This window comes from Macaca mulatta, chromosome 15, assembly GCF_049350105.2.
Source record: "Macaca mulatta isolate MMU2019108-1 chromosome 15, T2T-MMU8v2.0, whole genome shotgun sequence".
Classification (NCBI taxonomy): Eukaryota; Metazoa; Chordata; class Mammalia; order Primates; family Cercopithecidae; genus Macaca; species Macaca mulatta.
Genome location: NC_133420.1, coordinates 93,109,699 through 93,125,994, shown reverse-complemented (window position 1 = coordinate 93,125,994; position 16,296 = coordinate 93,109,699). Strand labels below are relative to the sequence as shown.

At 37.7% G+C, this 16,296-nt stretch overlaps 1 protein-coding gene across 4 annotated transcripts in view; it reads left to right on the top strand.

Moving 5' to 3' along the window:
* Nucleotides 1-16,296, top strand: part of IL33 (interleukin 33) — an 82,775-nt gene that overhangs the window by 31,625 nt on the left and 34,854 nt on the right. For 3 of the 4 annotated variants that reach the window (XM_015117711.3, XM_015117710.3, XM_015117709.3), the window contains exon 1: nt 3,365-3,408. The exons of the other annotated variant lie outside the window; for it this stretch is intronic. The gene's annotated coding sequence lies outside the window, so the exon portion shown is untranslated. Of the gene's footprint in view, nt 1-3,364; nt 3,409-16,296 lie in introns of those variants that run through there. 4 annotated transcript variants of the gene reach the window in all.

Here is a 16,296-nt window from a genome sequence, read left to right as displayed (position 1 = left end):
CTGTTTTCTTCTCGTTCTATTTTTCTCCTCTAATCATTTGGAAGTTAGTTATATGTCCAATTTCTATTATTCTGAATTTTTTTCTAGATTTAAAAATGAATACAGAGCCCAAAACTCAGCAATATTTTTACCCTCTTCCTGAGCAATACAATATACTTGGGAACTCTCATTCCTATCATCATCCCTCCAGACGTATAGGCTATTTTTTGTAATGTATTTAGTTCTAGTTTGTTTTTCTTAAACTTACAAGATATTATCATCAGTATTTACCATTAATATTGGTTAGCATTACCTCAATATTTATCATAGTTTTTATTCTTCAATTCTGCTTATATCTCAGACCCTATTTAGGTTCACCTTCCTCCATGTGAAGTATATCCTTTAAATTTTCATTTTTTAAGGTCTATTGGCACAAAACATCAATTTGAACTTTTTTTCTTTGGTAATAAAATAGTGCCACCAAATCAAGTATATGTCTATGGGTCAGCAAAATTTTAGACAGTCACCCATATAGCTTGCATCTACCCTGAAAGGAGAAAGTTAGTAAGGCAGATTTGGGATTTGGGAAGTAATGGGGTTGGGGATGAGGAACTATAAAAGTCATAAAACCTGGGGTGACCATATCTCAGTGTTCTCCTAGTATTCTGGTCAAATGATTAACAACATTCTTTTCATTCTCAAACACTTATGATTCAGATAACAAGTTATATGGTTACTAGAATAAAGTCTGTACGATCTAACCCATAGTCATCCTGCCTTCTAGAGCCATGCTTCCATCTTCATTCAACTAGCTACTTGAGTAGCATGGAGTAACTTGTGGCAGTCCAATGTTACCATTGAGAATAACCAGAAAGGCAGATAAGGAGAGAGAGCTGCTGAAGCACTAAGGATGAGGGGCTAAGATTCCATGGAGAGATTAGCTAACAGTTATGGCTACTTTTCATAACAGTTACAAGAGCATTTGCCAAGGCAGGGAATCTGTATTTTACCAAGGTAGGAGGTCACTGCCAGGAGATAGAGAAATCACTGTTGATTGGTGCTGTGGGAATGAAGAGACAAAATTGGAAATTAGAAGGGCCAAGCCCCCATCAAGAAGAGAGGGCTGGAGAACTCAACCTACATATAACGAGTTTCCTCTTCAAAACACCAGCCGAATTATGCAGCTGCATGGGGGTAAAGGCAAAAAAAAAAAAAAAAAAAAAAAAAATCAGAAAGCCTCTTAAAAGCAGAGCTGTGGTTTTGGCAGGCTTTTTGCTTTTGTTCTTGTTTCATAAAGAGACTAGAGTTATAGGTCATGACTGCTGGGAGAAAATTGAATAATTTTTAAAAAATTATTTCGTCCAGGCCGGACACGGTGGCTCACGCCTGTAATCCCAGCACTTTGGGAGGGCAAGGCGGGTGGATCACGAGGTCAGGGGATCAAGACCATCCTGGCTAACACAGTGAAACCCCGTCTCTACTAAAACATACAAAAAATTAGCCGGCCATGGTGGCGGGTGTCTGTAGTCCCAGCTACTCGGGATGCTGAGGCAGGAGAATGATATAAACCCAGGAGGCAGAACTTGCAGGGAACTGAGATCGCACCACTGCACTCCAGCCTAGGTGACAGAACGTGACTCTGTCTCAAAAAAAAAAAAAATCGTTTCATCAAAAAAAGAGCATAAGACAGGGGGACAAAATAGGGGGGAAGAAAGCAAGATAGTAGAAACAAATTAAAATTTGTCAATAATTACAACAGATGTTCCAGTTCAAAGACAAATGATTGTCAAACTGGTGAACAAACAAACAAACAAAAAACTGTATACCTCATATATGTGACATATCTTAAATATAAGGACACAGAAAGTTTGAAAAAAAAAACATGAAAAGAGAAACACTATGTGAAAACTAACCAAAAGAATGTTTGCAGAACTCTGCTAATGGAGAAAGCAGACAAATGGACAAAGCAGACTTTAAGGCATGAAGCATAACTAGAGATAAAAAGAGAAATTTTTGAAACAATGAAGGAGGGTTCAATACATATCATAAAGATACATTATTCATCCTTTGTAATTTCCTCAGTATTTGCAAGAATTCCCAGAGTAGAGTATGCTAATATTCCCTGGGCTGTTACTTGTCACCCCTCCCTCCTATTTATTGCACACAGTTCAATTCCTGATTAACTTTTGTCATGTTGGCATCCTGTCTGCTTGCTTCACTGCTTTATCCAAAGGGCGGACACAGCCATCTTTCTTCACTTCTCACAAACACAACACTATCGCTTGTAGCAGATGATTGCTCAGGTTTGGGGATGATTAAAGGGGATTACTGCACAGAAAATGAAACAACTTTAAACAAGATAACAGAGTTCCTTAGTTGTTTTTCCCAAAGGGGACTCCATCACAGTCACATTTGTCCAAGCCTGGTCAGCCATCTATTGCTGTCTCATTTTCTCTTTCCCCTGGATTTCAGAACCCTAACATTCTATCCCTCAAAATGCCATGAGAAAAACTAAAAAATTCCTAATTCATTTTACAGTAAACTTTTTTCTGCTGTCCCTTTGTTTCAAGCTCACCCTTCTAATATTGTAGACTGAATGGCTGTAGGGGCTTGCTAGGGTAACAGTCCATCACAATATCCTTCTAAGTACAGCAGCAGTCTTCCTTCCAATGAGTGATCTTAGGATGTAGAATCAGTCCAAGTCTTAAAAGAGCATTACCTCACCCCTTTATTTCTGCTACAGATGCCAAACGAAATGGAGAGAGGGTGAGTAGGAGCAAAATTTCTCATGAGGTAAGAACAATTTCTCATGGGATCTACAGTACAGGATTTGCTTTTGTAATAAAGTATTATCTTCTGTGAGATTTTTGAGATGAATAGGAAGAAAAGATGAACAGTGGGGAGCAGGAAGACACATCAGGTATGTTGGAATACAGAGTATCTGACAGCTTTTATTTGCAGATGAGCTGCTTATTACTGATATGCCAAAGAGGGTCGCAAATTTCTATTATAAAGGAATTTGGAATAAACTGATCTCTTAATGAAGGTTGTAAATTAAGAAGCCAATGGCCAAAAGTGAAAATATAAATGGCAAAAGAATTTCAAAATGAACAGTGCTGAAGTTAAAGTTTAGTTTAACTCCAAAGAGAGCCAAAACATAAAGTTTAGGGGCAGAAGAATCATAATTGCTGCTTTAAAATATTAAGATGGAGGGAGGATGCAGAAAGTAATGAGCCTTAGAAGTTGACAGAATTGCAACTCTGTTGGCTCTTTACATGAGATTTCAAGCCTGCTAAAATCTCACCCGCCCAGATCTCCCTTCTAAGGCAATTTGGTTCTCTGCCAAACTTTTGTTAATAAAAAGAATCTAGACTCCTCTGAACACAGAGCTGCAGCTCTTCAGGGAAGAAATCAAAACAAGACCACAAGGTAAGACTGAATATTCCGGGAGATTTTTAGTCAGATTTTGCAAAGTAAAACCTTGGGAACCATGGAGAACTGTGTTTTTGTTTTTGTTTTTTTTCCTGAAAAATAAATGATAAGGCCAGTTTGTTATTATTGCTAATAGCAATAAAAGTCGATGAAAATAGCTGTTACTAACATAATTCCATTTGCTTTCCTTTGGGTGATTTCTAAAATTAATAAATTGCTAAAAGAGATTATAATGGTTTTTATAGTAAATTCTGCCCCCTCCATGAAACTTTATTTTATTTTACTTTATTTTATGTTTTTTAAGAGAAGGGATCTTGCTCTATAGCGCAGGCTGGAGCACAGTGGTGTAACCCTAGCTCACTACAGCCTCCAACTCCTGGGCTCAAGCAATCATTCTGTCTCAGCTTCCCAAGTAGCTGGAACTATAGGCACACACCACTGTGCCTGGGTAATTTTTTTATTTTATGTAGAGATAGGGTCTTTGCTTTGTTGCCAGGCTGGAAACTTTATAAAGCAAGTTGATAATTCTACTTCAAACTCCTAATGCTTACTTAAGACAAACATGCTTGCAATTGTTTACAAGTGGTTTTCAGTAAAGGGGGGACATCGCCAAGCGTGGTGGCTCAAGCCTGTAATCCCAACACTTTGGGAGGCCGAGGCAGTGGATCGCCGGGGTCAGGAGTTCATGACCAGCCTGGCCAACAGGGTGAAACCCTATCTCTACTAAAAAAAAAAAAACACACACACACACACACAAATTAGCTGGGTGTGGTGGCGGGTGCCTGTAATCCCAGCTACTCGGGAGGCTGAGGCTGGAGAATTGCTTGAACCCAGGAGGTGGAGGTTGCAGTGAGCCAAGATCATGCCATTGCACTCCAGCCTGGGTAACAAGAGCTAAATCTGGTCTCAAAAAAAAAAAAAAAAAAGTAAAAGTGGAACAAACATGTAATTGCCCAATGGGCTCTTCCTGCCCACTGCACAGACAAAACCAATTCACTGAAACCATGGCATGGCAGTGAAGAGTTTAATTGACCCAACGCCAGCCATGCCACAGAGGATTTAAAGTTATTACTCAAATCTCCCCAAAAATTTGGAGGCTAGGGTTTTTCAAGGTTAGTTCGACAGGCAAAGGGCTTAGGGGAATAGGTGCTGCTGATTGGTTGGGAATAAAATCATAGACAAGTGAAAAATAGTCCTCGTGTGTGCGCTGAGTCTATTTCTGTGTGGGGGCCACAGAGGAGTCACTGGTCATCAGAAATGCAAAAACCTGAACAGACATCTCTAAAGGTCAATCTTGGCTTATGCAATAGTGATGTTATTTACAGTAGTCACTGGGGAAGTTGCAAATCTTGTGACCTCCAGAATAATGGTTGGTAATCATTTTTCTATGCCTACATCTTGGCAGAATTCAGGCCCCTCTCTAACTCCTAACTTGGTGGTCTTTCATTAGTTTTACCATGATGGTTACTTTTGGGGAAGGGTTATTATCATTTAAACCATACACTAAATTTCTCCCAAAGTTAGCTTGGCCCAAGCCCAGGAATGACCAAGCAATTTGGAGGTTAAAAGCATGATGGGGGTTGGTTATGTCTGATCTCTTTCACTGTCATAATTTTCTCACTGTTACTTCTCACTTTCAGTTTCAAATACAAGAACTGAGAGGTACCATCCCCTCAAAAATAAACTTTTGTGGAAAAATAAGGAATTGATACCCTAAATGGAGAAACTCAAAAGCTCATCAGTTTTGCTACTATTCTTCATTTACAGACTTTCTTTTGAAGATTGTTTTCTTTTCTTTATTCCTTGCTCTCTGCCTCCTCACAATTTTCTCTGCCTTTTCTTTCCACACATGAATATATGCCTCCATACTATTTTAATTAAGAAAATAGCACAAATCCAAAAGTATGTCCTGTGGCTGCATACAAGTCCGAGACTTGAGAGTGAAGCGTCTAGGGCAAAGACCCGTACTTCCTCTTCTGCACTGTGCTTCTCCCACCTGAAGCATCCTTCTGTGCCACACTGAGGTCCTATACTGTTTCCAACATTCTTACTTATTGCTTCTCAAGTTTGTTTTTTGAATACTTAATGCTCCTCTTTTGATTTCCACCCAGAAAATGTACCGCTCTGAGTTCAGAAAACTTCAGAATCCTCTATTTCCCAAAGTTTAGGGTGCTTGAACTGAATCACACAGCTCGGTAGTGTCTTAAACAGTTAAGAACTTCTAGCACAAGCATCACACTTCCCTCAGCTCAAATTTCACATTTTCTCCATTCTTCTCTGAAAGGATCCTGGACCTTCTACCAATCTTTGGTTACTTCATAATTGATTTCCTAAGCAACCTAGATATTTATCTCTTTCCCACCACTGTCTAGCTTACAGTATCTACAGCCAGAAAGTACCTCTTTCCCTTTCCCATTTATAGAGAGAAAAGAATCCTGAGGCAAACTTTCACTTAGGGGTTGAAATAGCCAGAACTGAAAATAAGGGAAGAGACTGAGAAACAGGAAATGTCACTCTAGGCCAGGGTTTCCCAGGGATTAAGGAAATAAAGCTTACAATTAACTTCGGGGAAATAGGCATGAAATTCAATTGTGAAAAGTTAAGCTCCATCAGGGAATTAAATCATTACAAAGAAATACTGAAGAGGGGTCAGCATTGGGAGAAAGATAGATAGATAGATAGATAGATAGATAGATAGATAGATAGATAGATAGATAGATAGATAGATAGATATCCATATAGATATTCTCCATATATATGTGTGTGTATATATATGTCTACATCAGAAAATACATATGTCAGTAAATCTGATACCATAAGGGTTTTTCTGGAGATGTGAGTCAGACTGTGCCAAAATCAATGTATCTTTCATTCAAGTTGAAATTTTGGCAAACATGGTGGAAATCAAGAGGATTATTGGAATTCACCTTCTTTGCATCTCAGTTTGTAGCAGGAACATTTAGAAACATTAAGACCAAATATGAACTCCTGGAACAGCAGAAAGAAATGGACCTTAATTCTATCAACAACAAAATGATTGGGTTGGGTTCAAGAACTTCAGGAAATCATGGTAGAACCTCTAATCTCTTCGGTTTCCTGTAGGTTCTCTGGTGCTGACATCTGCAAGCAAAAGTAACTTTTAAGGGGACACAACCTTAGTGGGCCTCAAAAAGTTCAGGCAAAGTTCAGTATGCAGGGAGTGGTAAGGGGGAGTGAGGAATTGGGGGTGCTTCCTGCCTATAGCGGACTCCTGGCACATGCTGCTCATGTTATTATTGGTAGATTACATTATACCTATGAAGGTATTTATTTTTGTTTCGTATGTTTTTAAGTGAAGAGTGCAATATAGCATAATAGTAAAAACACAAATTTTTAGAGGCAGTCAGGCCTCCAGTCCATCATCCATCATTCATCAGCTGTGTAATTTTGGATCTTACTTAACTTTCCTGAGCCTGAATTTTTTTCTCCTGTGTAAAATCTGAAACAAACAAGCAACAAAATCCCACTCAAGACAGGTGTTGTGGTGGGTAAAACAAGTTAGAAGCAGTCATCAAAGGTAGTTTAGTAATCCCTGACCATTTACTAAAAGTGAGACTTTTATCTTCCACATTATCCCTCACAGCACCTCTGTGAGGTAAATATTATCTCCATTTATGAAATTGAGACAGTGGGATTTGAAAAGATTGTAGTACTAACCCAAAATCATAAAGTCAGTAAATTTCAGACCAGAGATTAAAGTCCAGGGTCAGGTCCCATTAAGAAAAAAGAACTAAAGAACAATTCCAAACTACTTAATTTAGTGCATCTCTAATCCTCTTCGTGAAGCTATTTTTTTACTCAAAGTTTCCATCATTTTCAAATATGAAAATATTAATGAGGTGACATTAAAATCTTCTATCTATTTCCTTCAGGGCTACATTCACTGTTGTGTGAGGGAAAGAGTTTCTGCCAGCCATCGTTCTCTTCTGTAACTTTTTTTTTTTTTTTTTTTTTTTGGCCATTCCCATTGCTATTTTCAGAACAAAGAAGAAGTTCACTTACAAACTTGGCTGAGTGCTTTACTTTTAATCAGCACCCAGTTTACATCTAATTCCCCTCCACTTTGAACACTCCATAAATTAAACGATTGTCATAATTTTCCCTAGCCATATTAGTGCATCTGAGACCTTTTGCAATGGTAAGAATGTTTTGCTCACTATTTCCCACGTAGTTCCTAGCAAATATTCAATAGTTCCTTAAAAAGTTTCACAGAACTTCATAGTTTTGTGTGTCTGCTGTGCTCAAATCTCAGCCACTCTAACTTCTTAGCCTGCTGACTTATTAATGGCAATTGTTTAAGAAATGCTATTTAAGTTGTTTATAATTTCTTTTTAGAGGACTATATGCTTTTCTTCACTTGTTCTTTTCTTTGGAGAATTATTAGACCCAAACATGAACTTCTTCAAATCTGAATTTACTAGTTTCAAAGATTTTCCCCCCTAAATTTTATTTTTCCATTATCTCTTATACATATATATTATTTGTCCACGTTCTTTAACAATCCTGTTTAACAATACTTGATCAGTAGTCAGCATAACTACTTCATATTGGTAAATAATAATAATTATTATTATTTATTTTTGAGACAGAGTCTGTCACCCTAGCTGGAGAGCAGTAGCTCAATCACAACTCACTGCAGCCTTCACATCCTGGGCTCAGGCTATCCTCCCACCTCAGCCTCCTAAGTAGCTGAGACCATAGGCCTGTGCTGCCTCACCTGGCTAGTTTTTTTACGTTTTGTAGAAATGAGGTCTCACTATGTTGCCCAGGATGATCTCAAACTCCTGGGCTTAAGTGACCTTCCTGCCTCAGCCTCTCCAAGTGCTGGGATTACTGGTGTGAGCCACTGTGCCTGATCCATAATTTTAAAGTTTCCTTTAGTAATATTTCATCCTAAACTTTTGAACAAGTTTCAGGCACAGAAATAAGTGCCAATATTCATTCTTATGTAATTTAATGACTATCTCCAGCTTCCTGTTTTTTCCCCCATAAGAAAAAAGGTCCATACTACCTGAATGTATGGTGGCATTATTTTTTCTTCACTGACTTATTCAAGAGCCATATGGTGTGTGGAACCTTAATCATAATTGTCAGTATGTAGTGGTCATTTAATATAATAAATTAGATGCTATTAAATCAAAGGAGTATAAGCTGTTTTACAAAAAATGTTTGGAGGATACCATGCCTAGGATGTGACAGGTAATGCTTACATCTGGCTGTCCAATTATTATTACTTTTCATTATGTCAAGTGGAAGAATTTCTGCTCAGTGCTATAAGGCCCATGAAAGCAGATTCAACATTTAGAAGCATTTAAAGTCATTTGCACTGTGATGTGACAGAAAAAAAATTTTTAAGTCTTTATATTTCTCAATTCATAAAAGCATAAAACTTAGAAGTCTATTATTTTGTCAGCATTCAATTTTTTTTCTAGGTATTTATGGCAAAAGCTGGTAAAAGGGCATCTGGGTTTAGACCCATTGGTTCTCCCTACTGTCTAGGTGGAACCATGCAGCAACTAGTAACCTCTAGAATGCCAGTTCACTGTACCTATTTTATGAAAAGCCTCTTGGCAAAGGAAAGGCTACCAGTTATATTTATTTCTCTGTACATCAGTGGGTACACTCAAGAAGAAGTCATCTGTCCACAGTGGGAAAATAATTTAGTCTTATCTTTGGGGTTTAACAGAGTCTTTTCACTTTAGTAGATTTCCCACTAAGCCCAGCTACCAGGTAAGTAAGGCTGAGCCAACTAAGAATTCCACAGAGAAATAATGAAGTCAGCAATTTGGGGAATAGCTGGAGCAGCCCATGAAGGAGGCAAAGTGAAAAGCTTGTCATACTATGGTGCTCAAGCTTCCAGACATTTGAGCTGCATTTTCAGATCACCGCACAAGGCAGTTCTGTTAAAACTTTATGGAAATGAAATATCCAGGGTGTAGATTGTGGCTTATTTTATTCAGATAAATGGCCAGAAAGTTTCATATCTATGAGAAGAAGGCCTCTATACTCTTAAGTTTTAAATGGCTTGTAATAATCACATTTAATTTCATCTAATAATGTTGTGTGTTAGCAGGCAGCCATTTGGTTGTACAAGAAAATCTCATGCTTTCTACTCAGGTGATATTCAAAATATTTAATAGCTGGCATGGCATTAGCAAAGACAAATAAGAAAGGAACCAGCCTTGCAGCATACCAGCTAAATACCAGCATTGGGAGGGACTCTCATTTTGGCTTTTGACTATGCCAGATAAGTTGGATGGTGTGGCAGTGAAAGTGTTGTGGAATATATTACATGCTTTACAAAACTTTTAATAACCTGTGCTATAATATCAGTTATTTCTGTCACTATTCAATAAGCATATCTCAAACACAAGAAGAAAAGCCTGCAAAAGTTATGCTATCTGTAACTTTAGTCTTGGCACAAGGAAAAACTTTCACATATTTTTTTGTTTTAGTCAAATTGTCACCATTTAGCACATAGAATCCCCTTTATACTAGCCCACTTGTTCTTTTAAAATATAACCACAGAATTTTAAATAATGCATTCCTGCTGTCAGGCAGCAATTTCTTTTTTATTTTGAAAGTGTTGATGTTGTATTAACTGATTTTTTTTTTTTTTTTTTTACTTGGTAGCTACATTTGTTCCTGGAGGATAGGGAAGTCTGCTTAACAGTTGACTTTATGAGTAGAATGTTAACTGAAGATTGATTTTCTTTCTTTCAAGCTTTTTAATTAAGAAATATATCATACACATAAACTAATATATGGAATGTATATGTAAGTGTAAGTTCTGGAGAAAAATAAGAAAACAAATACCTGTGTATTTATCATGCAGTTTAAAAAATAGAATATTTCTTATACCTTTGAAGGCTCCTCTGTGTCACTACCTAATTGCATCTCCTTTGGTTTCCCCCAGACGTAACAACCAAGAATTTATGTTTATTATTCCTTCCTTTGCTTTAGGATTTTATGAAGTTTGATTTTCAAAGTCTTGGCAAGTCATTTCATTTTGTCACTATTTGTCCCACGATGACTTAAGGCATGACTTACATGTATATGATATTCATAATCATTTTGTAGACAAATTTAAATACACTAAATGTTTTGTAAACAAACATAACTGATGTTTTACTGTTTTGCAAAAATAAAATAGTAATAACAGTACTATTACTGGTAATCTGCACTTGTTTTTTTTTTTTAAAGAGTACCTCAAAGAGTTACTTATAAGTTTTTAAAATCTTGTTCTGATACAACAGATTTTCAGTTTATTTTTTCTATTTTTTGATATATCATGCTTTTCTATCATATTTAATATTATTTTCTTGATTTTTAGCACAGGAATTTACATATCCATGTTATACTAAAATTTTCTTTAAAACATAACATTATTTAAACATTAAAATGTTTAAACAATTCAACTATAATAAAGACATTATTAAAGCAATGTCCAGAATACATTAGTTATTTGCCATTTCTTTTTAGGATTTAGAAAAAGCCAACGCAGATTACACTTACACAAAAAATAAAGAGAATTTATATCACTTGATATACTTTTAGCTGCAACTGGGGAACACAAAACTGAACGAGGCTAAAAACATAAGGGCACTTTTTGCTCACTTAATCAGAAGTTTAGTCGGGCAGTCTCAGAATTGGTGTCAAAAATCAAGGATATCATCAAGGACTCAGGGTCTTCCCACCCTTCTACTCTACCATCCTCAGAGCATCTACAATCTCTCTTCATGGTAAAAGATGGTTGGCCCAGCTCTGAGCATCAGATACTCAGAGAAGCCGAAGGAGTAGAGGCCAAGAAGCACTTACTCCTCACATGCCCCTTATTTCAAGCAGAAAAATGTTCCCAGAAGTCCCAGGCCAACCCCTTCTCTTGGTCCTAAGTTGGGTTTTTTTTTGTTTTTTTTTTAGACGGAGTCTCGCTCTGTCCCCCAGGCTGGAGCGCAGTGGCCGGATCTCAGCTCACTGCAAGCTCCGCCTCCCGGGTTCACGCCATTCTCCTGCCTCAGCCTCCTGAGTAGCTGGGACTACAGGCGCCCGCCATCGCGCCCGGCTAATTTTTGTATTTTTTTTAGTAGAGACGGGGTTTCACCGTGTTAGCCAGGATGGTCTCCATCTCCTGACCTCGTGATCCGCCCGTCTCGGCCTCCCAAAGTGCTGGGATTACAGGCTTGAGCCACCGCGCCCGGCCCTTCTTTCCCTATTTCTATAAGCATCTAATTCATCTTTTCAGAAACTCCTCTTGTTATTCCTTGTTATTTCCTAAAGCTGCCTTCAGATGAAGTCTCCCAGAATCAATTCCAGAGGCATCTAGTGGCATCTCTACGTAGTGGGAATAGAACTTAGGCACACTTTCACTGGCTCTAACTATATAACGGTAAAATCTGGAATAAATCTCTTATTAATGTTTTATGTGTTTGAAAAATGTGCCATACCCAAATTAGCCTGCTTTCCTACAAAGAAACTAATTTAAAAATATATATTGTATTCTGTTTCGAAGATGGGTATCAAAATCCAAAGCTTTGCCATCTGAAAATCTCATGCTTCTCTTTCAAAACAAACAGCAAATCAGCTGATAGGATTTAGAGTACTGCCCAAAGAACTATTGTTGTTAGCTTTTGTAATTAAGTCATGCAAACCACTTTAGGCTTTAGAATCTGGGTACTATTCCCAGAATCAAAAGTGACTTAATAGGCAAGTTCTCATCCTTGGTTAAGCAATTTGTTTGATTGTACTGTTGCCAATTACAAATGCTCTCTTACTTTTTGGCATGTATTTGTGATGAATTATGTATAGAAATAATTTTTCATGCATGCATGCACATACATGCAATAGTATCTTTTCATGAATAAACAGGGTGATACATTTTGATACATAGGCATTACCTACCCTTGCAAATTGTTTTCCTTTGTGGATCTAAGGTACGAACTTTTCAGAAAGCAAACCAAGCCAGATCCAAAGCAGTGAACTCAGGCAGAATAGATTCTTTTATTTTACAGTTTTGTGAATTTATTTGACCTACTGACTCAGGTATATATAATACATGCTGTGGCTTGGCACCTGTCTTTCCCCTATGTATTTCTCAGCAGTCTTTGTATGTGCTGAGATTTGCACCTACCTCTTGTTACCCTTACCACCTTCTACAGAATGCTGTGCCATAACTGATTTCCATGACTCAGATTTAATCACATTTTCTAAAACTTTCTTACACTCCCCTCATACTATGTTATAAGCTATAAGGAAACAAATCAAGACTGCATCCCCTTACCCCCATCCAAAAATGTGAGCAGTTTCATTGGTTCCTGGCGATGGGATATTGCACTGTGTAAGAATGTATTCAGTTATTAAATTCTATACATGAAACATAAGGAATCACCAAAAAGTTCCAATGTAAACTGAAACTCTACTTTTCTTCACATTTTTTCTTTGTTGCTGAATAAAGAAATGGCAGCAGGATAGAGGGAAGAGCAGTCACAACTATTGCTCTGTGAGTTAAGAGACCTGAGTTCTGGTCCTGGCTCCACCACATACCCATTCACTAGCTGTGTGACCTTGGGGAAGGCCCTTTGCCTGCTCTGAGTGGCACTTTCCTCATCTGTAAAATAAGGAGTTTTAAGCCACCTCTGCAGTTTTTAATAATGCTCAGTTGACTACAAGGTGCACCTTGGTTCTGCAAATATCAAATGTTTATTTTACAAGTTCTAGGGCTACTCTCTAAGACTGTAAACTTCCATCCATATGGATGGGTGATTTTTTTCCTCCTCCAAATAGTTTTATTGTCCTCAATAACTGACTTTACAATCTTCTCTTTTCTTTTTTCTTTTGAAACAAGGTCTCACTCTGTCACCCAGGGGCTAGAGTGCAGTGATGTGATCACAGCTAACTAGAGCCTGGACTTGTCTAGCTCAAGCGACCCTCCTACCTCAATCATCTGAGTAACTGGGACCACAGGCACATATCACTATGCACAGCTAATTTTTCTCTTTTATGTTTTGTAGAGATGAGGGCTCATTATGGTGCTCTGGCTGGTCTTTTTTTCTTTAATAATCTGCAATTGCATAACTAATATATCAAGATGTGGATTTTTCTTTTCTCTCTCTCTCTTTTTAGAGACAAGGTCTTGCTCTGTAATCCAGGCTGCAGTGTAGTGACATAATCCTAACTTACTGCAGCCTCAAACTCCTGGGCTTAAGCAATCCTCCCACCTCAGCCTCCCTACCAGCTGGAACTACAGGTGTCCGCCACCACACCTGGCTAATTTTTTTAATTATTATTTTTTTGTAGAGATGGGGTCTTGCTATGTTGCCCAGGCTGGTCTTAAGACTCCTGGCCTCAAGAGATCATCCCACCTCAGCTTCCAAAAGTGCTGGGACTACAAGGCTTGAGCCACCACCCCCAGTCCTTTCTTTCTCTCTATCTGCTTGGGATTCATTGAAATTCTTAGATCTGAGGATTAGGATCTTTCAACGATTCTGAAATGTTGTCAGCCATTATTTCTTCAAATATTGTTCCATCTCTGTCCTAGCACCTCCTTCTACCATTCCAAATAGACATAAAACTGTCTCATTTTTCTTCCAAGTCTTTTGCCCTCTTTTCATATTTTCCACCTCCAAGTATCTCTGGATTGTATTCTGTGGAATACTTCAGACATGTTCTCTAGGTCACTGACTCTTTTTATTTGTGTTTAATCTTCTGTTTAATTGAACCATTGAGTTTTAATGTCAATAATACATCTTTTATGTCTAGATATTCTATTTGGATCTTTTACAAATATACATGTTTATTGTTTGTATTTTCAATCTTTTAGAAATATATCTAACAATATTAAAATCAGTTATTTTATATGTTATTTCTGCTTGTTCTAATACACAAAGGCTTTGTGCCTGGTTTCTGCTACCTGTTCGTTTTGTGGGTTCTCACCATGGTGTCTAGTATTCTTGTTTGCTTTGCAAATTTTGACTGCAGACTACTCATTTGTCCTGAAGGCTTTTCTGTGGGAATGCTTGGTGGTTTGCGTAGCAGCTGAGTTCTTCAAGATAAGATTTGTATTTGCCTTGGGGCACTGCCAACCTAAAACTATGTTATACTTAATTCTCTATTTCAGGCTTTCAGAAGCACACAACTAGTATGATTTCAGACTACAAACCCATGTAGGGGCTAACTTGTCCTGAGAAGATAAATTCTTAGAGATATGTGTTTCCTTCCAGCAAGGGCTGGAGTTAAGACAGACAAGGTTTCTGGCTATTCCCTTCTGTGGAGTTTATTTATCTTGATCACCCTTCTATTGTGAATGTGGTCCTTTGAGAGTCCAGGTTTATGCAGCAGTTTCCTGTTAGACTCCCCATCTTAGACATATCCTGAGCTTTATCTCCTGGTCCTGGTTCTTTACATAATTCTTCCTCTTTGTCTCTAGGATATAGTAGACAACTTTAGAAAAAGCCAAGGTTGCTAGCCTCCCATTCATGCCCCCTCAGTGTTGTTTGAAAATATATTTTAAAATACTTCTTGCAGCATTTTAGTTGTTTTATCAGGAGGGCTGTTCATGGCAATTAATCCATTATTATGGTGGAAACAGTATATTTCATTAAATAACTTTATAATGAGTAAATATAAATGTAAAACTTATGAAGCATATTTATATTAATAAATTAATGATTTTGTCTTATCTATTAGGCTTCCTATGCAATATTTTTTTTTCAGAAAAGGATTTTACTCTTTACAAAGTTTTGAAAACTTCTTCCAATCATTAAGTGTAATGCTTTCTCCTTATGATGCTACTAAATCTTCTCTAGCTTGACTACCACTGATGGTATATGAGCTGGGTCTCACTCTATCATCCTCCTTATAGGGTCAAATAATTAAGGTAGCCTAATGACATATTTTCAAAGTTTTAATTTTGTTTTCTTACCAGTAAAACCTCTTCTATCTAGAAAACTTTCTAGGTAGGCGTTTTCTGCTCTGGATGCAGCGGCTAGGGAGGAAGATCTGGAATGCAACGGATTTGGATTCCTCCAACCGTTTCCTGAAGCACCTCATGAACTCTGAAAATGTTTGCTTGGGGTTTCAGCTATGAGGCCTTGGGTATTTACTTGATTCCTCTGTACCTCAGTTTCCTCATATATAAAAAAGGGATAATAATAATGGTACCCTAACAAGATTGCAGTAATAATTGAATAACTTAAATATGTGAAGCAGTTAGTACAGTTCTTGGCACATAGTAAACACTATATAAGGGCTAATTATAAAAAATACAGGAGAGCTAGGCATGGTGGCTCATGCCTCTAATCCTAGCACTTTGGGTGACCAAGGCAGGAGGATCACTTGAGGCCAGGAGTTCAAGGTTGCAATCAGCTATGCACTTCAGTCTGGATTACAGACCAAGACTCTGTCTCTAAAATAAAAAACAAAAACAACAAAAAAAGGAGAAATTTTATTTAACTCTACATACTCTTGCTAAATATTTCATACTCCTTTGAATTTTTACATTACTTGTCCAATTTTATGTAAAATGCATTTAAAAAGTAAAAGAAAAAAATGATCTCAACTTTAGAGTTAAACTAAAACCAAAGGTCTCTATGCACCATGTTGGATTTTTTTTTTCCATACATTGCTTTCTTCCAGCACTGAGGGCTTTCTGAATCCATTAAACAACAGCCAGGCATGGTGGCTCACACCTGTAATCCCAGTGCTCTGGGAAGCCAAGATGCAAGTATCACTTGAGGCCAGGAGCTTGAGACCAACCTGGGCAACAAAGCGAGACCCTGTCTCCACAAAAATGAAAAATTAACTGGGCGTGGTAGCATATGCCTGTATTCCTAGCTACTTGGAAGACTGAGG